General features: G+C 41.0%; 1 protein-coding gene and 1 long non-coding RNA gene across 12 annotated transcripts in view; one reads left to right on the forward strand and one right to left on the reverse strand.

The window, feature by feature from the left end:
• Positions 1-2,662: 2,662 nt before the first annotated feature.
• Positions 2,663-24,708, forward strand: part of LOC117942794 (protein 4.1-like) — an 80,829-nt gene continuing 58,783 nt past the window's right edge. For all 11 annotated transcript variants that reach the window (XM_034868446.1, XM_034868452.1, XM_034868453.1 and 8 more), the window contains exon 1: positions 2,663-2,852. The gene's annotated coding sequence lies outside the window, so the exon portion shown is untranslated. The remainder of the gene's footprint in view (positions 2,853-24,708) is intronic.
• Positions 3,784-14,026, reverse strand: LOC117942847. Its single transcript, XR_004656226.1, has 3 exons — positions 14,016-14,026; positions 9,530-9,534; positions 3,784-3,872 (listed from the first exon to the last, which is right to left on the reverse strand). It is a non-coding gene; the product is annotated as an uncharacterized LOC117942847 (long non-coding RNA).

The following is a 24,708-nucleotide window of genomic DNA, read 5'->3' on the forward strand; positions in this document are numbered from 1 at the left end:
GTTAGCCTGAAGGTGTGCTCGGTGTTGTTATAGTATAGCGTATGCCCAGATGTACGCATAGAAATGTAACATACAGTTGGATAATGATATATGATATTATAGTACAAAATAATCATTTAAATTGTCCATGAACAGCAAAGCAGGGTGTAAATTATCAAAAGTATACCATTTGAAACAGCATCCAGGATGCAGCGTGTTGCTGGCTGAACTCAAACCAGCAGCACTGAGTCATTCCTCTGTGCTTACTCAGCCATTTTGGATAGTTAAATTGTGACCAAAGGACTGGCACCCAGCATCAACTTATTTACATTCTGATGTTCAGATTGTTCATGAATATGCATTATCACTCTTCACTAAGCATTCATTGAATGTCCGTGTGTTTGTTTCCTTACTTTTCCTCATCTCTTTACAGCTCCACCTGTAGACAACAGAGATACTTTATTATTAAACAGACTGGCTTTAAAGTAGCCATAATTGATTTGTCCATCTGCAACTTAAATAATCGTATTAAGAGGAGCTTCAAAGCAATGAATACTATAAGTATGACCATTTTAATTAGCTTACAGATTCTAGTTGCATACAGATTCTGGGTTTTTTAATTCTTGATTGCATGCCTTTGAGGCAGAAATGCTATTAATAACACAAGTCTCAAATGGTATGGCTCATGAAGCATGTCACTCATACACAGTATGATTTCATGTTGAGATTTGAAATCGTGATTTTTCTTTTTTAAATGGCGAATACACTTGTATGTCTCTCGGACTATTATTAGACTAAAACACCTTTGCATGTAAGCCACTCTATCAGTTAAACAGTCTTAAAGATCAACGCCTGGGAAAAGAATACTGTTTAAATATACAGACAGGTTACAAATTAAAGGAAAAACCTGAATAAATAAATGGAGAAACATAACAATGCACATGCTTCCTTATTAATGAGTATGAAGCGATCAGATCAGAGCAGAATCAAGAGATTTAAAACCAGCTGAACACCGATGTATGAATCTGTAATTGGAAAGATCATGTTGAGACATATAAATCTCAACCACTGGACCACCAATATGCTTACTAAGACACTGTGTTGGTATACCTGTAATTTGTCACCAATTTATAGATAGGAAGTTGTAAAGAGATATAATCATGGCCAAATGAACCTGTTTGGGGGCCTTGGACTAAAGTTAGCTGCAGGGCCCCTATTATTATTTGGCTAAAGGTTCCACTATGTTTACCAGCTAGCTGCTAACTTTGCCTGTTTGCTGTTTAGTGCTGGGCAGGTAGCGAACATCTCAGAGCTTCTTATTTTAATGAAAACAAATGCCTGTTGCTACAGGAAACAATGCCAAACCATACACAGTAGTTGTTAGTTGTTAGTATTATGCAAAGCACAAAACTAAATCAAGTAAATAAACTTTGATTTGACAGAGACACAAGACGGGGCCTCATGATTGGACAATAACTCAAATGTTATGTGAAAAAAGTTGCATACAGCCTTGTGTGACACGCGTGACATCGGATCCTAGCACAACACACCTGCGTAGAATAACAAGACTACAGTATGTCTGTGGCTCTGCTGCATCAAATTGGATCCTTTTGTTGTTTTTGAAATGATCCATGGTGAGTATGGCAATGATAACGCAATGCTAAATCAGCGGGGATGTCACTTGATATCGGGCTTAATTTGTATACATTCCCAAATCCATTTTCAATCAGCATAAACCAGCACACTTATTAAACCTGGAGCTTTTGGGACCCCTGGAGTTCTGGCACCCAGGACGGTTGCCCCCCTTTTATAAATAATAAAATATTTTCTTACAGTAGAGTGCAGAGCTTGTGGTGACCTTGTAGCCTATGTTTTGTATATGGTTTCTGGTAATATTACATTATTGCTGTAATAGCCTATCCTTCTAAACATGTTAATATTAGGCTATAAGCCTGCTTTTGTTAGGAATGACAGTGATTAATTCAATCAGCAACAGTAACCCCATCAGTGATTAATTATATCAAACTCATCCTGTCTTTCACTGTAAAACCTTGATAGTTCACCAGACACAATGGGGAACTGATACCTCCGTCTTAGGGTCAGCCGAAGTTCCCATTCTCTTATTATTGTTTACAACAGTGGGCGAGTCAGGACACGCTGTCCTTTGTGCTAATAAATTCCATCATCTCAGTATGCAAAGGTGAGGGCGTTAAGGCGGTGTGTTGTTAGCAGTGGACTAAGTGATGAAAGCAAAGGGATTATTCTTCCCTGACGACACTGCAAGAAATAACAGCAACTCCTGTGATGTAGTGCCCTGGCTTTCCATAGCTATTTCATTCAAAGCAAGGGGGAATCTGCCTGAAAATGAAACATATTCTCATGCTTATTAACAATGCAAATAACTGGTAAGCTATTGTGTGAAAGCTATACATTTCTCATTGTTTCCTCATTCCTGTTCCTGACTAAATAAATGACACGTGAATGCAGCTCCTGCGAAAACAATAAGGTTATAGGCCTGTGACACCTTGTTGCCATTCCCCGCATGATTATTAGGTTTGAATAGTACTTGTTGATAGAGAGAGGTTTGCAGGATGACACAATCGTTGTTTTGCTTTACACCCCCCCACCCCCGAACACACAGGCTCCTATGCGCGTGTGTGTGTCTTCCTCCCTCCTTGCATCTGACAGTGTCCCTCCCTCTTTCTCTCTCCACCTCCTCCTTCTCTCATCAGGCTTTTCACCGGCACAACACCGACACACTCCCTTTCTCCCTGTAACCGGGCAATAATCACGGAGCGGCGACAGGAACAGGATTGACCTCCCCCGGTGCGCACCATCCATGGTCCTCCCGTGGATGTCTGTCTGACAGGAGGGTATGTTGAAATATTCATATTCCCCCCCCCCACCCTGCTAGTTTGCTCATGTCGTTGTAAGCCCAGGCTTGGTTGCATTAAACGATTTGTTGAATGGCGCTTTTTCCGCGTTGTGCGTCGCAATGATTACAGTGCTTTGCTATATTGTCTTTGTACCTTTAGTTGCTGCATTGAAAAGGCAGCTCTTCAGTGTTTGCGCATGGACTTTGCCCGCGTGCCTGCTCTCCTCTAAGGGGATGAATTATATTGTGGGAATGAAGCAGAAGCTGTTGCGTCGTTTCGTGGCTACTGACCCAGTCAGTGTTGACAGCAAACGTGCAGTTAACCCCCCCCACACACTAGTATCCCACCCCTCTGCTGACTGGACAGCTACTTTAAAGCTACACAATGCTCACACCAGCACGTCCCTCATTTTCATTTGTTTTATTTTCCTTTTAAAGTTGTGCTCTGCTTGTTTCAGTTTGTGTCTCAGTGTTTGTCAAGGCAAACACACCCATCACTAATTATGCAACAGCCACATTGACAGATGCACATACACACTGAGGACTTGCACAATTTTGCAATTGTCACGCCCTCCGATCAACACTTCTTGTTTGCCCACACAAAGTGTTTGATATAGCTTTTACTTCCACAGTTAGTAGTTTACAGACTGTTTTAGTCACGATGTAATCATTTCAATCAGTCAATCAATCAATTATATTTGTCACATGGAATGTTAAGGGTACAATTCCAGTGAAATGTAATCACATCAGTTCCTTCACCTTGTGCATGATTCATCATAGAGTAGAGTGTGGGTGGGGGGGGCGGTCTTCTGGCGTTTTTCCATTAATGGTACCTGCTCAGCCGCGGTGCCCCGTCCTCCTTTTGCCATTGCAGATTAGTATTGCCTCATGTGTGGATCTTAAATGATTCTCCTAGCCTCTTTCTTGCAACACCAGGTATAAATATTATGGAGGCAGGGTAAAGCACCACCTATTGTGTGTTCAGCTGAATGAACCACTCTCTGCAGGGCCTTGCTGTCTTGTTTCTGTACCAGGCAGTGTTGTTCTCTGTCAGGACGCTCTCAGTGGTGCAGGAGTAGACATTTCTCAGAACTTGAGGGGATATTTGGAATTTCCTCAAAGTGTCTGCCATGCCTTTCACGTCACTGAGTCAGAATGCAGCGTCCAGGTCAGACCCTTTGTGGAAACCAAGGTATTTGAAGCTGTCCACCTTCTCCACTGAGGACCCATTGATATTAAGGGAGGCACGGTTCCTTCGCTGCTTCTTTCCAAAGTCCACCCTCTTCTCTTTAGTCTTGCTGACATGAGGTTATTGTCCTTTTTTGACATCAGAGGGTCAGGTCCTCTACTTCTTTCAGGTATGCTTTTAATAGTTGTCCGTGATCAGGCCCACCACATTTGAGTTGTCAGCAAAGGTGATGATGATGTTGGAGTTGAAAGTAGCTCCACAGTCATGTGTGTCCAGAGAGTATAGAAGGGGACTAAAAACACATCCCTGGGGTGCTCCAGGGTGAGAGTGGAAAAAGATGTGTCTGACCACCCTCACCACCTGGGGTCATCAAGGAACCACAATCACAGTCAGGTCTTTAGTCCCAGGTCCTGTGACCAGCTTGGAGGGAACTATGGGATTAAACGCTGAACTGTAGTCAATGAACAGCAATCTAGCGTAGCTTCCTTTCTGTCCAGGTAAGATAGGGGGGTTTGGAAGATGTGGGGTATGGGATCTTCCATTGGTTGATGGGACGGTCAGTTAATTGCTCTGTAGGAAACTACTAGAATTGTTGGGTCCTTGTAAATTCTGGAGTGTGGTCTAGACCTACTCTATCTGTAAAGTGTCTTGAGATAATGCTTGTTATGAATTGATACTATAAATAAAATCGAATTGAATTAATATGTTGGTGATAATGGTTAAAAAGCGATGGGTTCACATTCGGGATGTTTACTTGGACACTATAGTTGTGCAACTGTGGTTACCTTCCCCAACTCCTACCTTAAATATGTGTTTGTCTGTGTCTTGTATATGGAGTCAGTTACAGTGTGATGATCTTCAAGTCCATTGCAATCAACTAGCAATGCAGAAATCTGTTCTATTCATTCATCTCTGTAGAGAGTTCTGTGACGTGTTGTTCTTTTTGCAGCTCTGCTGATTGACCCTTTTTTAAATAATATTGTTATTTTACATTTATGCAAGTCAGACCAAGTGTGGCTCAGTGTTTTCTGCAGTGTTACCATACAGTTGGGCTTAAGATACTTTGTCAAGCTCTTCCTCCAGGCCACATAATGTGTCAGCCTCAGCTGGCAGACCCGCTGTCACACAGCAGCCATGTCGTTTACATCGGACACACTCCTGTGTTTGTTGTGTCAGCCTTGCCTAGTCACCCTGCCAGCCAGCCTCCCTCTGAGTATCACCTGATTCTACCTCCCTAACTGCCAGGGAGCCATCGTCTCTATCTCAGCACCATTTTCTCCACTGTTTGCCCACCAGTACTACAGCATGAATATCTGTATAAATGTAGTCACACAGTGTTGAGTCACATCGAAGTGAATCCAACTCAATTCCGCCTGCCTTTTTATTTGTACATGTGCACAAATTCTCACTACTAGTATGTACATGTCAGTGTTTGAGTGTGATTTCAGAAGCCCAAGGGTGTCAGTGGGAATTTACAGCACAGCATGCTCCCCACCACCATTTGCAATTCAAATGAGCATGTATGAGGCATCCAGTCAGGCTGAAGCAGCGCTTCTAATCATTCCTCACACTTGCAAGTTAACTTAACCATTTCCTGTTGACTTCTCTGTTGGAAAAACAGAACAGTTAGTAGCTTCTTTGTGTTAAACACACAGAGAAAGAATATTTATAGACAACTAACCTCTAACCACAACCCTTACCCTAACCTTAAGCTAAATCCAATTTTTTCCATCAAGTAGGGCTGGGCGATATGGAGAAAGTCAAATATCACAATACTTATACCTCGAACAAATACCTAAATATCTATACCACAAGGATATTATAATGTTGACTATTGGTGCTTTCACAAAATATTTACACAATGCGATTTTTTGATAAATAATCATCATTAATGTGGATATAATGACTAAGTGGGTAAATGCAAAAAATAGAACAGCTAGAACATTCTGGTAAGTTCAAAAAATGACATCACTTTACTGTAATGCAGCCTTTAAAACCAGGAATAGACAACACTTCTTATGATATATTACGATATCCAAAATCTAAGATGATATCAAGTCTCACATCACAATTTTGATAAAATATTGATAGATTGGCCAGCTCTCCCCTCAAGTTATCATCCTTAGTATTGTCAGTATATCCGCTCATATTACTATATGGCAATAAGCATTTATTTTGTGTTTGCAGCCTCTGCATTTAGTTCTTTTCATTGATAATGGCTGAGTCGCCAGCCTTTAAATTGGGGCACAAATAGGCTTAAATATCCTAACATTTAGTTGCTAGTATAGTAACAACAACTCAGCATTTTTCAGACGTTCCCTGCCTAGATGCCATCATCTTAAGAACTCTTCGCCCCAGTTTGTAGCGTAGTTTTTCTGTCAAATAGTTGAAGTATCAAGCTGAATGCATTATACATTACATTAATATTTACATTACACTCACATCAATATTTACAACTTCGTGTAAGCAAATCGTACATTGTTTACACGCTCTGTAACTAATACTTTATATGTGATAACTCATGAGCAGCACCGTGTTATTGATTGTCAGCAGTACTACAGTGGTACTGTGCACTGCAGCTTTGTGTGTATTTACCCAATATGGCTAATCTGAATCTCTTTTTCACATGCTTTTTCAGCTTTGTTTGAAACAATCAAAAAAGGATAAGACAACTTAACCACACCTGAATCCAACAAGAGCATTTGTAGTGGCTGACGTGCATTTGTTTGATGGGTTTGATGATGGATGCTGCATCCGCTGCAGCCCTGTCAAAATGTTGTGAAGGTGCAGGCTTGAACACCCTCACTGCATGGTTTTTAATTGTGTGTTTGGGGGTTCCAGCAACAATCTCTATAGTTAGTCTGTGTCTCTTCCCATGCCGGTTGCAATCCTGTTGTTGTCTGTCTGATCAGGGCTTTATTTTTAGCTTTCGGTTTTTCCTCACACGGCTTTGGGCGATTTATTGCCTTCCTCAGATTGCATCATTCTGTCTGCAGTCAGAAGCAAGAAGACAGAAAGAGAAGCCATCTATCCCTCCCTCAGCCATATAGCTCTTCACAGTTTATGGGAAGCATCACTTTGTCCTTCTGAAGGGGAGGCAGGGAGCTTTACCCTGAGCAGCAGCAGCAGCAGCTCAGCTGGCCTCAGCCTGATGATTACAGTGAGTCAGCAGGTTCTCCATTTTTTTTCTTTTCACTCGCTCCTTTGCATACCTACACTGGTCTCCCTCGCTCCCTCTCGACTGCTGCCTTCTTTGAACAAATCCCCTGCCTCTAAAGGATGAGACACATCAAGTTGTTGTCTGGCTTTGATCTGCTGCATGGATACTCATAGTGCTGCTCGTTTTGATCTCCTCGCAGTAAAGCAGAATTCATATTTCAGGCAGAGTTGGAGGTGAAAGAGAAGAGTTGCCACTTCTTTTAGGGCCGTTCAGTCTACCTTTGTTGTGTTCTGCCGTGGAAATACTTTTTTTCCAGCTAATTTAGCCTCTTCCAACAAACCAAGCCAGCAGCTATTGTTTTCTTTTGGCCACTTCACAATTGGCAATCGTTAATTACAGCCTTTGCATTCAACAGTTATAGAGGAAGGCTAATTCCGCTGTTGATCTGTCCATTTCCCCGAAGTTTAGAGTGTGTGATTGTGTCGTGCACATTGTAGAAAGCTGGTGAATTGAGGAAAAGGTCGATCTTAGTGCAAACTATTTATAAATTCATAAAACAAGACCTAAAAAGAGGATTAGGAAGGATTAGAGTTGCAAAAAAGTAAAAAGTCACAACAATACAATGCCTACTGCTAGTACTGAGGAAAATCCAGAGTTAATTTGCACAAATTTCTTTTTACAGCATGATGAAGTTGCAGGTATAGCAAAGTGAAGTTTCTCAAGCTGGGTTTAGCTTTTGAGGACAATGGTCCCATGGTAACTGTCCTGTGATTAAACATGGTTGTTGCCGCTGCTGTGTGGTTAACGAGATATGCAGCTCCACTAGGAAAGTTGGGTACACTCTTACCTCTGCAATATTTCATTGGCAATTGGACTAAGAGATGGTTGTGCATCAAACGCCCAGTGAAGCAGTTGGGTATAGTCTGCATAGTGTTCTGTGGCTGTCTGCTTGCCTGTTGGATAGCACCCAGTATTTCTCAGTGATGAGAAATGTGCCGGGGGTCGTGTAGCTTGATTTGTTGCAGTGGTCGGTGGAGGAGTAGATACACAGACTACTCCCAATCCCTTTGGGCCTGTCGTCATGTGGCTTCCAAACTGGTAAGACAGGTTGTGGGAAGGCAAATCCAGGCACAGCCACAGCCATTACTCCACACTTTGTACACACAGATAATATGGGAAGATCTTCTGTACGTGGTTTCTTTTTCATAATGTAATTTTGTTTGCAATGAATGCATACAAGTACATTTACAATTTCACATAGGGCTGTACAATTAATTGAAAGTTAATCGTGATTATGATTTTGACTCCCAAGGATCACAAAAACAGAATAATAATTAATACTGTTTATTGATCCCCAGTGGGGAAATTACACTTTATACTCTGTTTTGTTAGTAATCACTACACACAGGCCTGAAATACACACACATGCTCGGGATCCTATTCATGCACAAATTGAAAGATGTCAGATTGGGGGGGGCTGCCAGTGCTGGACAAGCGCGCTGAGCCAGACTTCATACTTTGTTCCATACTGGGACTTGAACCAGCAACCCTCCAGTTCAGATTTCAAAGCTATTAATTCAACAATTATTTAGTTAATTACGCTTTGCAAGAAAACTTGTATTTTCTCATGTAAAAAATAAGTTTAAATAGGAAAAGTATTAAGGCAAATTTCACAGTTGTATGTTGTTGTTTTTTTACTGGTGATTTATTTAACTTTTCCCAATGTTTTTTTAAGTTTAATAATTGCAACGTCTCTCCAGAAGTCAACGAGTACTCGTGTTAAATTATCGTAATTTCAATATTGACCGAAATAATCGTGATTATATTTTTTCCATAATTGAGCAGCCCTGCTTTCACACCTGCCTCGTTTAGTTCGGTCGAAACAAACTAGAGTTTGTTTGTCCCACTGGTGCGGTTCATTTGGGCAGGCGAGAACGCAGCTATAGAACTCTAGTCCGCACCAAACACGGACCAACCAAGCGTACCGAGACCTGCTTGAAAAGGCGGTCTCGGTACGCTATCAGTCGAACTCTGGAGCGGTTCTTTATGGTGAGAACGCGATCCGTACTCGAACCGCACCAACTATACATACTCTGACAGTCTGACCTAACATCTCCTGTAGTCAGGTGTGTTTAGCGATCAATCATCATCAAACCGTAGCAGGTTGCAGTGTGTCTCTCACAGAAACAGACAGCGGTCAAGCTTGCCGTCCGTCACTTGCATCTCCGTGGTCTAACCAGCTGCCGCTAAAGTTGGAGACAGACACTGTCAGAGCAGAGCGAAGTCTCAGAGACCAGAGAAAACGTTGCAACGTCTCTCGCCAAACCATGTCTGATCATTTTAATGAAATGAGCTGGTTGGACCATGGAGATGCAAGAAAAATGCACTAGTGCAGAACGCAGGACCTTCTTTCTTTATCTACTTGCTCCTGCCCCCCAGGCACAGCCGACCAAAAAGAGGAGTGTGTGGAGTGTGTGGAATGTTGTTGCGTGATTTGTAATAACGCTGCCCCAACTGACAGCTTGCTGTCCACTGATGTAGTCTATTATCAAAGCAAGCCATAATGTATTAGACTATTATACTGAATTTTACAGGCAGCTCTGTTTTTTTTTATTCATCTATAAAACATGATGCTGCAACTAACGAGTAATAGCATTATCGATGAAACCATTTGGAAAGTGCCCACCACGAGATGCCAGAGCCCATGCTAATGGCTTTAGATCATTTTTTTTTGTTTGACCAACAATCCAAAACGTAATTATATAGATGAAAGAAGTACTCAGTCCACACATGTTGATGGGCTGATTATTGGTGATTAAATTTCAGCCGATCGACTAATCATTTGAGCACTAGTTACATGTCATGATGTGCAGGTGGAATAACAGATTGATTAGAATAGTCTTTTGTAAAGTCTCTGGTGGGTTCATGTGCATTGTGGAAGTTCTGACAATATAGATTTGAAAGTAATAACCCTTTTTTGTGTATGGATTATCTGACAGCAGTGCTTTGTAGTTCCATTGTAATTCCATTCATTCAAGATATCAGGGCTCGCCACCTTAAATATGCGCTTTCAACGGGATTTGCATGGAACAATAACAGAAAAATGAATCCAATTTGTGCTGTGATGGATTGGTTTTCTCAATGTCTCCACACCGCTTTGATAATTTTACTTCTGAATAATTAGCTCCTCCTTAGCTCACATTAAGTTACAGTAATTATTATCTCATACCACTGCACATGCAGTATATCCTTCATACTTGTATGAGCTGTATGCTCTGTGGTTCCGCTTTACTGCCGTGTTCTTCAGTGTGCCAATACGCATCCTCTCACCTCATTAATAAGGATGCTGATTTATAATCCGAGCAGGTGCTCTCATCTGCAGCAAGCTTCTTTTGTAAAATCATAAACTGATTATGCTGCAGCAACATTAGCTGCCCTTGTTGGGACAATACTATAAGTCAAAATACAGTAAGTCATGCTGTTAAGCAAGCAGCAGAGGTTTGTAGAAGAAATCTAATGTTATATATTGTTGTGGTCCACTCCTGCCTGAAACCACTGTTTATTTGTTGTTTGATCGCTCATGTGTTGTTATTGCACCCTGCACAACACTCTCACTTCTCTTCCCCACCTGCACCCATGAGTTATAAGGCCACTCCTCAGAAACGGAAGCCGCTCATTGTTTTGGCATCAGCAACTCCCTCTGTGATAGTCGGCTGTTTTTTTCCCAACTGCAGGTCCTTTTGTGATTGTTCCACGGTTTTAGAGCTTTTTTTTCTCTTCTTCTGGCTGGCGATAAATGTTTCACTCTGCATGTACTGATCATTCATGGATTCTCTGTCATGCATCGATTTTTCTTCTCTTTTTGTTTTTATGTGGGCAGCGATAATGAGAGGTTCTTCTATAATTCATAACATGATGGATGTCCCTTGGTAGCAGTTTTCATGTGGCAGTCTTACCAGGCACTTCTGCGCCAGCAGCACATAGCGCTGCCAAAACACTGTAGTACAAAAAATCGGATGCTTGGGGTTGGCTTTCGGCTGCCATTTAGCAAACCACACTTTGAACTTAGTAGTAGTGATTGGCAAATGACTGCTTCTGCCCTGAAAAGTTTAGACTATAGTCTCTGTCCTTTCTTCACACATGGCATTGAGTTCCTTGTCCAGCATCTTTTCAAATCCTCTGACACTAGTTACAAAGAGAGCTCATGTAGCTTCCTTTCAGCCTTAGTACTGATCCTAATAAGGAGATGAATGACTCTATACAAACAGTAGAAGCTGTGGACTGGATGTATGCCCACTGCCTCTCTAGTTCTCTGTTTGCTAAGGGTGAAAGGCCTGTTTCAGTCCTCTCTGATCTGATTCTGTTCACATGGTCAGTGGTAGGTTTAATGGCAACTCCCACAGCTCCTCGACTGGATAAAGAGAAATCTTTGGTTAAAGTTAAAGCCAAAAAGACACACACACACACAAGCTTTTTATGTTTAAAGATTGAGAGGTACTGCCTGAATGGTCAATGACTGTCAAGAACTAATAACGCTCATCTACACCCCCAACGTAATTGACAGAACTACCAGTTTAACAAAGACAACAACAGGAGACTTTTGAGATTCTGTAACAGGCTAACAGGTTAACTTTAGTAAATCTGTTTTAAAAACAGGGGAAGGGCACGTTAAGAGCAACAAAATCGATCTGGCGATTTGTCGCAGGGTTGTGCGACGTTAGTAGGGTGTGTCACTTAAATGGCCCAATTGTGTGAGTCCCATTGTTTTATTTAACATGTAAATTAGCACAAGTATACTTTATATTTCACAATTAGTTTTCCATAAGATTGTTTATAGATTCAGACATTTCCGACAGCACTCGAAGGCAGCTTAATTTTGCGGAGAAAAGAGAGAAATGAAAGAGATGGACGAGCTGTGCTGAATGTTTCGTGTTTACTAGGACTCTCACACTGCCTCAAAACAGACTGACAAGTGTGATCGCCGGTTACATGATTGGCCCCGCAGCCTGACGTCGGGTTGAGTTTCTCCGAAAGTTGAATGTTTTGCTGCAGGCCGCATTTTCCCCCGGCTGTTTGACATAATAATAAAAAAAACATTAAAAGTTAAATTACATAGGAGATATTTTGAGATACATTACTGTTAATTTCACACTGAGAAATATAATGGTCAATGTTAAAATGTGTGAATCATTTCCTTACATTTGGAGATGGCAATCTTCCAAAATTTCCACCAGTCAAGGTCACTCAAAACCAAAATAATTGTATAAATGTACTAATGTACTGTAAGTACATCTGTGAAGGCAGGATAAGTCATCAGAAATATTTAAATGTTGGACACAAAGAGAAAAATGGGATAATATGAGTAAATAAAAAGGCTGTTTTTGTTCTTTAACACCAATAGACTGAAACACGAGACACATGATTAGAACTTGAACAAATATTTGTTTTGACTTTACTGCGCCTTTAAAGCTGGTGTACAGTACTCTCTGCTCCGCTGGCCCACGAGATTGCTAAAAGAATACACAGTTTGACAGTAATTGTGGCCAGTTGCCACAGGTGGACCACACAGCACGTGATCATGGAATGTGGGTCTTTGTGCAACAATGGTGGATTGAAGCTTTAACAATAGATAAAATAGATAAAATAGATAATTTGTTTATTAGTCCCCAATGGGGAAATTACTGCACTACACTCTGTGTACACACTTTTTGTTAGTACTCACACGCAGGCCTGAAATACACACACATGCTCAGGACCTATACATGCACTATACATGGAGAGATGTCAGAGTGAGTGGGCTGCCAGCTGAACCAGCGCCCTGAGCGGTCGGGGGGTTACGGTGCCTTGCTCAAGGGCACCTGGCAGTGCCCAGGAGGTGAACTGGCATCTCTCCAGCCACCAATCCACGCTCCCAACTTTTTGGGTCCATACGGGGATTTGAACCAGTGACCCTCCGGTTCCCAACCCAACTCCCTACGGACTGAGCTACTGCCACCCCCCAACAATGCTATCAGGGGGATGACACATTTAGAGATAGGCAAGATTGTAATAAAGGATTGTTTTAATGAATCCTGCTTTAACACTAGAAAACAATCAGCAGAGGGCTTTCACACAGTGTCAGTTTGATATTGCTGTCCTTACATACATTTCAGGGCTATATTAAGAACCACTTATTTTAGAAATGGATATGGCTCTGCATTAAGTAAAAAGATAATCCCAATAAGATCACAGTAGTACTAGATGCTTATAACTCATTAGCTCATGTTTTTAATGTTTTAATTGCCCAATGTATTGAACTGCAAAAGAACAATTTCCAAATTTGTGTTTGTAGAGGTTTGCATGTGTTTAATTTAGACCTTGTACCTGCTTGACAATATACATCAAAATGACAAATGACAATTTCTGTGGAGTGTAAAAGGAATATAAAATGCATTAACAATAAAAGCCTCAGAATTCTTCAAGTTATTGTCTTCGCTCTTATTTATTTCTCTCAACAGTGGGAGTGTGGGAAGCCACTGTAAACGTTTCTCTGTAAAGTGGTTTTGCATTTGCACATTGCGTTGCATTGCGTAACAGATTGTGGGAGTGAAATGGTGCTCTGTCACATCATTGCTGGGATTATACATATTTCTGCTTTACATTGGTAGCAGACAGTAGGTCTTTTACAGCAAATCTGCTTGCTTTAATTGTACTTAAAGATAATTAATCATGTTTAAATTTTATCCCACAAAACAGACCTCTCCTACAAGGTAGGGTTTACACAGAATTAAACTTGTGGGGGTAGATTGGGATTTAACAGAGACAAACCTAACTCAAATGTTTCATTTAATTCAGCTTCCCATTACCTGCTTCTGTCCGTCCCAGTTAACAAAAGCAGTCCGGGCTGGTGTTTGTTTATGGTGTTGGGCTGTGTTTAAGGAAAGATAAGTCAATTCATTTCAATTTTATTTATAGTTTCACATCATTAAGAAGGCATCTCAAAATATTTTACAGATAGAGTAGGTCTAGACCACACACAAAGACCCAGCAATTCTAGTAATTCCCCCAAGAGCAAGTAATTAGTGAGACAGTGGCGAGGAAAACTCCCTTTTAGGAAGAAACCTCGGAAAGACCCAGGCTCTTGGTAGGCGGTGTCTGACGGTGCCGGTTGGGGATGCTCAGTGGCAATAATAGGCACAATAAAGATAATGGAACGGTGACTACAAATGGTAGTTGTAATGTCATAGCAGGGCACTGCAGGGGGTTACAAGGTGTAGCGTGGCGTAGCAGAGCATAGGTGGACGTAGCGGGACGCAGCAGGACACAGCAGGACATCGCAGGGCATCGCAGGGTGTCTTGTCGGTGCTTGTGGTTACCTACTGTTTAACCTGAGAGCAATCTTGACTCCGTCTATCCATCTGAGTCATCGCTGCTCACCATTAGCCAAGAAGTTCTTTTGACACTTCCCTTAATTTAGCCTCTGGCACTCTGATTATTTTAGGCCTGTCTGAAGCAGTCGGCCTCAACTCTGGCAGAGACGTCTTAGTCGCTCCAAACGCTGGATTGAAAACTGAAGGGCAGCATAGGTGTTCACTGAACCCCTGGGGGTTTAAGAAATAGGTTGATATTTTGGAAATTGTGCTAATTTGATGTGTCCAACTAATATTCCACAGAACTGGATAGAAACACACATTAATTAGCATTTTCTTTTGCAAATTTCCGTGAAATACATTTAAAATTTGTATTACATTTGGATGGAGACTTGGAAATAGGTGGATATAGATGGGCTGGCCATTTCTTTCACAACAAACAATATATATATATATATATATATATATATATATATATATATATATATATATATATATATATAACATTTGAATAGTGATCATTTGAGGTGCTGCCATGGATTTCTTTGCTGGATTAATTTTGTTATGTTCTGACAGAGCCAGGTTTCAGTCTTTTTGCTAAGCTAAGCTAACTGGCTGCTGGCTGTAGCCTCATATTTACCATCTACAGACTCTGCTCTTCCTTCTGCCTCCACACAGTCTCAGCCAAGACGGGCTGCTTGCTGTCATAAGCATTTACAAATAGATAAACAAACTAAAATTAGATAACTCAAACACTGTCTCATTTTACATTTCACTGGGATCAATACGCCCTCGTTGCAGCTGCAGCCTCATGAACACAAGAACAAATCAGGGACAGGGCCTTCATCATTCACTTCTCTGAGTTGCTTTGCACCTTAAGGACTTTTCACACAGGGAGCGATTATTGTGCCTCATGATTTAATTTCAATGAGAGGTGAGTGCGCATGTAGGGAGGCGTGTGCAATTCGACCGGCAATTCTACAAGCGGGCGCAATCCCGTGAAACTGTTGCGTTCGTGCTCGTCACGTGCACACGCCCGCCTGCTGGATGATTTGAATTGTGTTAAACTTTTCCCTATGCAAGCAACGCGGAGTAGTGGTTTGCGATACAGGGCCAGTATCACTGATACGATACCGATGCTATGTAATAATGAAGGTGGATTCCTCATCAAATTGCTAAATCTGAATGAAATTCCATGAGCTATAAGTGTTTTTGTGATTATTAATATAATAAAACCCAAGACAGAATTTGATTATGCTTGTATAAATTTGTTGTGTTAACACTGTATCTTACAGCCTTTTTACAAATTCTACAGATTGCCGTTGTTTCATTTTTGTCCTGAAAATACAAAGCCACACAGCGCTTCCCTCCCTCTCTGGCGTTTTTCTGCTCCATGTCGTTGTCCTGCTTGTGTATGTGTGCTGATGGCCGCTGCCGAGCCTGGCTGCTTGCTTGCTTGTTTGCCCAGCGCGGCTGAGTCATGTGACTGTACAACATCAAATCACAAGGGGGGAGGATGAGCAGCAAATTGTGACCGGAGCGGAATTTGAAAGCTGCGGCACTGATACAGACACCGACAGCCAGGTCGCCTCTTTAATGAAACCACAGCACTGCATACTGGAGAGAAACTAAAACTAGCTAGTATTGATCAATATCAATACCAACGTTGGTATCAATATTATTGAGATTTGGACCGATCCGCCCACCAACGTCCAGCGTAAATCAGGGAACAAGAGATGTTTGCTGTTTGTGAGTTTACTAGAATATAAAACTGTTTTCTAAACAGTTAACAGGACATAGACAGCGGGGCTTGCTTGAAAACATTGGCATAAGACGGGATTTATCTGGTAACGTCAGTAATCATGACAATGCTAATTTAGCCAACTTTAGCTATCAACAATAACAGCAGTAACAATAACAACAATAACATATGATACCACAGTAAACCAATCTCTTTCAGTTGTATGGCAGGGATACAGTAGTGCAGAGAATCCCCATGGTTACCACATATTGATCACATTGCGTTTAATCGAGTGTTGTACTTTACATGAAGAGCGTTGTTGACCCCGAGGATCCATGCCACTACGCAGGCGAAGTGTCGCTCCCCGTGTGAAAAAGCCCTTAATGCCGTAACACTCTTTATGAAAACCATATTCAGAATTTATATTTATTAAATTGACAGGTTTTCACTTTTTGGGGAACATTTCTCACTTATTGTAAAAGCATTTCTTAGTTTCTAGTGTTAGTCTAGTGTAGTACTTTTGTTTCCTAAAGCATCAATGGAAAATGCTGGGTAAAACACAGGATTTCATCAGGAAGCCCCACTTTTCAAGGATCATTGTTTATGTAACTGAAATTCATATTCACTCCATATCGTCAGACTGGACTGTAGACTGGAATTAGACACACTACTCCAGAGAATGAGCAGCAAGCAGACTACCAATAGAAAATTCAGTCCAATTGCAATCATCTTGTGTTTTGTGCTTGTCTGCAACTCCCAAAAACCCTCCCACGTCCTAGTCTTGACTGGTGCTGGCTGCCTGTGGCTGCTCACTTAGGATTCACATTAAAGATCTTTCTTACTGATGCTTGCTGGGGGCGTGGCACCAGAGGAGCTGCTGTGGGTGCATGTCATTGGTGGTGTCCTGCTGCTCTAATTCTCTCCCTCGATGCCTGCTTTCACTTTATCATTTTCACTAGTTTCTGGTTCGTCTTGACGAGATAAATGATATAACATTTTTGCAGTCCCTTAGCAAAACAAAGCAAACTGAATATACAAAATCAACCTGCATCTGCTTATAAACTTGATCCCGCTAAAGTGTTAGCAAGCAGTTTGTTTACAGATTTAGCAAATGTGAGAAACATTAGCATTTTAAATATATGTTTTTGTCCACCTGATGAGTTTACGCCCAATATTTACCCTCCCATAGTTCTGGTTTGGTCTCCACCAATATAAAAAAACCTGGCTTTTAAGTGCTCAACTCTGCCCAGTTAGTTGATGACTTTGTCTGCCTGCTGTTTGGTGCTAGGCAGCTATTGAACAGTTGGTTTCCCAAGTTTTTTCACTGAAGCAGCTGCCTGCTGTAAATGATCTTGTGACACCAAATCAAACAGTTAAGTTTCCTGCTGTACAAAGTAAACAATGAGTTAAAGGATCCTGAAACGCACAGAGGGGAGCTACAGATCCTATTGATAAGTGCTGTTTGGGTACGCCACTTCAAGCCCCTTTCTTATTACACATAGTCATTTGATCCATTGTTTATATAAAGTCATTTATTATAGAAGCTTTAAGCAAATGCAAGTTGCATGACGTGAGCAACGGGAATTCGCCCCAGGGGATTCTAGTGCATAGAAAGTTACTAAGGCAATTTGGGGCCTTATTGGATTTGATCAATAGGAGAAACAGCAGCTGTATAAAGGAAATCGGATTGAATTTTGAATGTCAAACGTCTGCTAAGTTCTTGGTGGGGCTACGGTGGAGCAGTTACAGGAGGAGTTACTTGGTGGGGCTCTAGCCCGTCTAGCCATTCCTTTGTGAGTCCTATGCATGCAGACTGTGCCTCAGATACCTGGCAATCTAACCTTTTAGGCTGGCGTGCCTGTTTGATTATTCACATGTAGAAACAGAGACACAAAAGGAGGTGCAAAATACTAAATCATATCCCCCCTCTCTCATATCATTCTTGTCTGCTTTCTCAGTAATGCAATGATGTCTCACCACTTCTGCCAAATTCCTTATATGTTAGTTTGAATAAACTAAACAAGACGGAAGCAGATGTAAAAGGTGGGGATAGCTCTTCACGTCTTCTTATTCACTAGTACAGGGTATTACCCACCATTCAAGTAAATCTATCATCTTTGCGTTAATGGAATGGGATGTTCTTCTGTTGAATGCTAATCCACAGTAACTGATTTTCTGTTTTTGGTCACTAGAGAACAATTTGTAGCTTTGTGCCTTTTGATGGACCTAACAAGACTTTCAGTAGCCTTTGGCTGGTAACGAAATGGCTCTAGTCCCATCTGGATGGGCTATGTGACATTTCCCTCGGTTTAATGCAGCCTCACTGTGGCAACTGGTCCGTGGACCGTTTTCTGTTGGAACATGGAAGATGAATAAGTATAAGCAGGTTATCCACCTTTCTGTGTTGACTCACACACTACTTATTCTTTTATCATTGCTCGTCATGCCCACATTTATAATTCATGCTCATTATACTTTCATACTTCATGAGTCAGGGTGATTATTCATTTTTCAATAACTCCTGTCCAATGTGGGTTTGTTGTGTTTGTATGGATGTTAATGTCTGGAGATGGAAAGTACGTGCCTTCAGCACATTAAATGTTGTCATTCATTTGATTGGTAAACAAGGGAAATTGCAGCATTTGATTAGTGCTGATTTGTTCTGTTTTTGCCTTTTGAGTGATGTTAAAAGCTAAATTAAGGACAAGTCTTTCAACTGGCTAATTCATATAATTATATCTGTGAATATTCTTGCTTCAGAACTTTGGCTGAAAGTCGGTGTGTGTGCGTGTGCACGTACACATGTCCGCTATCAAAGATGATTGTTTCCCAAGAATGTTTTTTCTCTAAATTTTTGGAGATGTAAAACAACTATGCTTTCAGATTGATAATCATGCAAATTAAGGAATATATATTTTGATTTCCTGAAACCTAAGTGCAAGAAATGGCCGCACAAGCTTTTCAATTCCGGAAATAATTTTTAAAGAAAAGGTTTGAGTTCCAGGGTTTTCACAGCAGTGGCAGCAGTATAAAGCTACAATCACTGTCAAAACATTATTCAAACGTTCAGGACCTAAAATCCTCACAATGCATGTGTGTAAACCTAGAATTCTGTCTGACAATACATAATCTCTGCCAGGCTTTGAAAACAAAAAGTACACATTGAAAGCTATAGAAAGCAGTTTCGGAACATAGCCATACTGAGAAATACAGAGAGCGAGAGAGTTGTGTGGGGAGCTGATTGTCTTAATTAGCTTTGTAGTAACTCAGTTGGCAACGGCTTGAATGTAATGGACGTTCATTAAAGAAGTTACGCACCAAAGCTTTGAAATTGACGTATTGACAAAACTGAAGTTGTCAGACCCTGACAGACTGCGAGTCTCCCTGACACACTGTACAATATGCACATTGTTGTGCCACACTCACTTTCAAGCATTGGGCCTGTGTGAGTGTAAAGCATGAGAGGAGACTGAAAGTAAGGCAGTAGTGTCTCAACATAAAGAAGTTTGGTTATCCTTAAATTCCAATGAAGGAATGAATGAACAGATGAATGAATGAAATGATTTGTAAATAGGTTGGGGAAACAAAAAACGCAATTTCCCCATGAATCTTCTGTTTGTTGGCAAAGTCTTCTCTCGTTACAGTAGGTGAGTGGGAGTGGACTAAAACAGGGCAAATTCTACTTCAGTCTGTCTTTGATCTGGATTGACAGAAGTTCTGCCTGATGTCCCCCCCTTTCGACTTTCTTTGTGTTTATTTCAAACTACGGTCAAACTACTTTCTAACTGGGATGTTTCTGGACCGATTGGCAGGGATTTTCTAAGGTCAAAATACACACAGCGTGTGAATGTTTCAACAAAACAAGCTCCTTCCTGAGACTATTTTTCAGCATCTGGAGCTTACTGCCACCCAAGATGATTGTGATAAGTTTAAAGTAATACCAACAACCCAGCGATTTCCTATTCCTAAATGTATCTGTGGTGTAGCCAGTTCCATCCCGAGACCAACTAACTGCTGATAGCTTACACTATTTTCCTGTCTATCAATATCAGGTTAATGTCAAGACATACTAACAGATGTATAAGGGCCGACATCTAGCTCATGTAGGCTGAGTCCTTGACAGTGTCCGAGGTTAAAATCTGACCCCTGGCCCTCTGCTGCATTTCATTCCACCTCTTTCTCCCCTTTACTGTCTCCAACTATCCTGTAAATTAAAGGCTATAAAATCGCACAGTTGCATTAATGAGCACACTTCAGACTTATCAGTTCCTGCCCTGTCTGCTTCATACTGCTTATGTAGGTACATGCTTTGCACATTGCCAATGTCCTTATGTACACTAGCAGTTCCTAGGTGAAATTCTGCAAAGTGCTTTATGCATTATTGGTATTTATTTAATGTAACAGAATCATCAAGGATAGAATCAAATTGAATTGGTAGATCTGTGCCAATACTGAGCTCTACTATATATATAAGTATAAGGAATATTGAAGGGCAACCCTAAAATTTGATTAAAATAAGAATAAGACCTGTACAAACAGTTAGGCCCAAAGGACACTTAGCTTTTAGTGAGGAAACCGGGCAAGTTGCTCTTTATTGTCAGAAGAACACTTGTTCCAGCCACTTTTTGTCTCTCTTGTCTCTGAGTATTCAGCACTCCCTCCCTCCTGTCCTTCACACCCTCTCTTGGCAGTATTGCACTTCAGTCACCCCTCCAACCTTCTATGACCCTCGTCTTGATGTGACGTTGGTATCTTGGCTAGACTTGGAGGGAACATTGATTAAACAGTGCGACAGGTTATTAGCCATCTCTTTTATTTACCCAGCTGAAAAGACTTCAACAGAATTTAAGAGCTGAAAGAAGAGCGAAGATCAATGTCAGATTCAGAGCAAGGCTTTTTATCAAGGTACATCAATCACAGGTGTCTGCCGCTGACTCATCCTTCATACTTATTTTGATACAACCTCAATTAAACCATCTTCTCAAGATTATTGCAATGCCTCAATAACAGCAAGTGGTGTGTTAGCTTCTGTTTGAAATCTAAAACTGCAACACATTGTTAGTGGGGCCAGCTTTTATTTTTCAGAGCTGTGTATTTAGGTCTAGTCTGGATCAATTCCAGTACATTGCCAGGATGCCATTGTTATCTGGGTTTCAAATTCCCTTCACTATGGGAAACAACAATCAAAAATCTCCTTAATAGCGAGCTATTAATATTAACATGCTGAAAATGGCAAGTTTTGACAACATTTTTAATTGCGCAATAGGCAGGCCTGCATGCTTCACAAAGTTTTACAAAGAATGTTAACACAATTTACTATCTTTACTAACTTTTTTAATAGGTAGGACAACTAGATTAGATTAGATTAGAGGCCACTTTATTGTCGTTACACATGTAAAGGTACAAGGCAACGAAATGCAGTTCAGGTCTAACCAGAAGTGCAATAGCAGTAAGTGCAGGATATACAATGGTTCCATGAGTGCAGGACAGGGATAAGTACTGAATAACTACGAGACATGAAAGGGGAAGAGAGAGGGGGAAGATATACAGGAAATTGTAACAGGTCGGACTCAAACCCTGCGTTGAGACACGCACCTCTATATACTGTATGTATGCCTGCTCTACCAACTGAGCTAACTTGGCTACCTATTATTTATTTATAATTATGATGATGTATCCAGCTGACTTAAAGAGCTTTGCAGGGTGTGATTGTTCCACCAAAACCAAAAGTTCCTTGCTGCATCCGGAACACAGTTCCAACCAAGGGGATTGTGATTAATTCAAAGAAAGGCAAACAACCCAGAGCTTTTTGTTTACCTCTAATTTCAAAATGTATCTTTTGCCAGACCTGGCAATGCGAGACTAATGAAGGTCAGACTATGCTGAAGGCTAATAAGTTTGTTGAGAAAAGTTAACTTATATGTTTTATGACCCCTGTGGGTGAATTTGTCCTCTGTATTGACGTTTTAGGAGCAGAGGTCAGCCAGTCTCCAGTGCCAGGGGAAGAAGTTTAATTTAGTGCCGAGGCCAATAGCAATAGAAGGCATATTTGTAACTAACATTTATGACTTTTGGTGTAGGAAGAAACCCACACAGACTCCAGCTCCAGACAGGGAGGAGCAGGGCTGAGATTTTAACTGAGGGCATTCTGACAGCTAACTAATATGCCCACATGCTGCCAAGTTAATATATTTAATCTCAGTTTGACAATTTCCACGCCGCAAAGATGACAAAAATGATGCAAGGAGATGTAATACCATGGTTTTGGCACTCGTATCTGTATCTGATATCACAGAAGAACAAGGACATACTGCACAATAGATTTCGAGTTGATGTAGGCATCCCTGTGATTCCTCAGGTTGTAGAAGGGCTAACATGAACACTCAAGAAATACTTGGCACCAAATGGCTGACAGACAAAGTAAGCAACTAGCTGGTAAAATGGGTAAATGAGTAAAATTGCTCAGTCTGTCAACCATTTTGAACTGGAATTTAGTTCAAGATGTGCTGGACAGTTATTGAATTCATGTTTTCAGATACTTGCCTCTGTTATATTTCTTGCTCTTGGTATTGCACTCCTCTGTCCAGAGCATCACTGAAATCTTCTTTAACTATTCCAGTCTGCACATGTTCAGTTTAAGGCCTCCAGGTTTTGACTTTTAAATGAAACTTAAGCTTGCAGATCACTATTTCTCAACAAAATTAAGTTCAAAGTCAATACTTCATTGGAGTTTTTCACTTTGTTACCAAAGTGGTATTGATATTTCGGTAATTGTGTATAACAAGGATTGTGTTTTTACTGTGGACTCCCATTCTTGTCTTAGTGGGACATCTTTTGAAGCAGAATTCCAAACATCCTGCACTAAATCCAGTAAAACTGAAAGGGTTTTTCGAAGGGTTGGCTGTCCTCTAGGTCAGGTCTTTTGCATGTTTTACAGACTGCCGACATTTCACCAGGTTAAAAGCTTTTTACATCACATTAATATTTACTCTGGTCAGCTATCTCTTATACCTCCAGGTGTAATGAAGACGTTTTTGAGTACAATTTTAAGGTAATGGTGCATTAGTGTGAGGATTAGACTGAAGTTTTATTATATTAGCTGTGATCAGGGAGAAACAATTTGACCTTGACAAACTGATGGCAAAAAACATGGTCTGGGGAAAAATGTTTACTTAGATATTTGCATTTCTCTCAGCCAGTCTCAAGCATATACCCGTTGAACATTGTTTTGTGTGCAAAGGAGTGTGTTTGTGTGTAAGAGAGTGTCCACTAGCAGTCAGTCCCCCCACAGACAAGGCTGACAGGACAGATAGCCATTTACCTACAGAGTGCTGGGTCAGCACATTCGGCCTCTCTTATTTCAAGGCGGCAAGCTGCCAGCTATCCCACAAAAAGAAGAAGGACATAATTGAATGCTGTTTTTGTTTTGGATCGCTGCAGCCTCTCCTTGCTGTACAAGTTCTAGTATGTCCAGCTGACTAACAGTTGGCTTTTGTTTGCTGGGGCCCTGTCTGCTGCTACTGTGTTGAAGGGGCTGATAGCAACGAGCAATAATACACCGTCATGGACTGAGCCAGCATGCAGGTAGCACACTTAAAGGAGACATATCATGCACATTTTTAAGTTCATACTTGTATTTTGGGTTTAAACAAGAACATGTTGACATGCTTTTATGTTCAGAAAACAATTTTTTTAATAATCCAATTCTGAATTTGCCTGTATTCACCCTCTGTTTAACATTTTAGCGCCTGTTTCTTTAAGCTCCTTCCACAAAAAAAGTCCAGTCTGCTCTGATTGGCTTGCACAAAAAAAAGTTGGCGCACCTTTGCAAAGGTTGTTCCCAAGCCAATATTCTAATGTGCCTGCATGTGATGGTAGCCAATTCTGCTTGTTGGATACATTTGTATCACGTCATGAATTTCTGTGTCTAGTGTGTAGGCCAAGGGCGTCAAACATACGGCCCATGGGCCAGAACCAGCCCAACAAAGGGTCCAATCAGGACCACTGAATGTTATTGCAAAGTATGAAAATTGCAGTGGTAATTACTGCAATTCCTCTAATAAAAGCCGGGGCCTTTACTTGCCTAAACCGCAGAAGGTAATAGGCTTTTATTTGAAGCAGGTTTTTATTAGAGGCAAGCCTTTATTTCTAATTCCATCTGTTTGACACGTATAATTGTTTTAAATAAACCGTTTTCAATGAAAAGCCATAGGGTTCCACTGGACAGAGAGCATTCCTTTTTTTAAGAAACATTTGCCAAAATATCACCATATACAACTACAGCCAGAAGGGGGACTGAGCAATTTGGGTCAGAAATAATCAAACACCACCACCACCACTGTGTCAGTGAACCCTGTAAATGTACCGGGTATTCATTTCAAATATAAGTACTACGGTATTGCTGGTAGAATACGA

This window comes from Etheostoma cragini, chromosome 4 (assembly GCF_013103735.1).
Source record: "Etheostoma cragini isolate CJK2018 chromosome 4, CSU_Ecrag_1.0, whole genome shotgun sequence".
NCBI lineage: Eukaryota > Metazoa > Chordata > Actinopteri > Perciformes > Percidae > Etheostoma > Etheostoma cragini.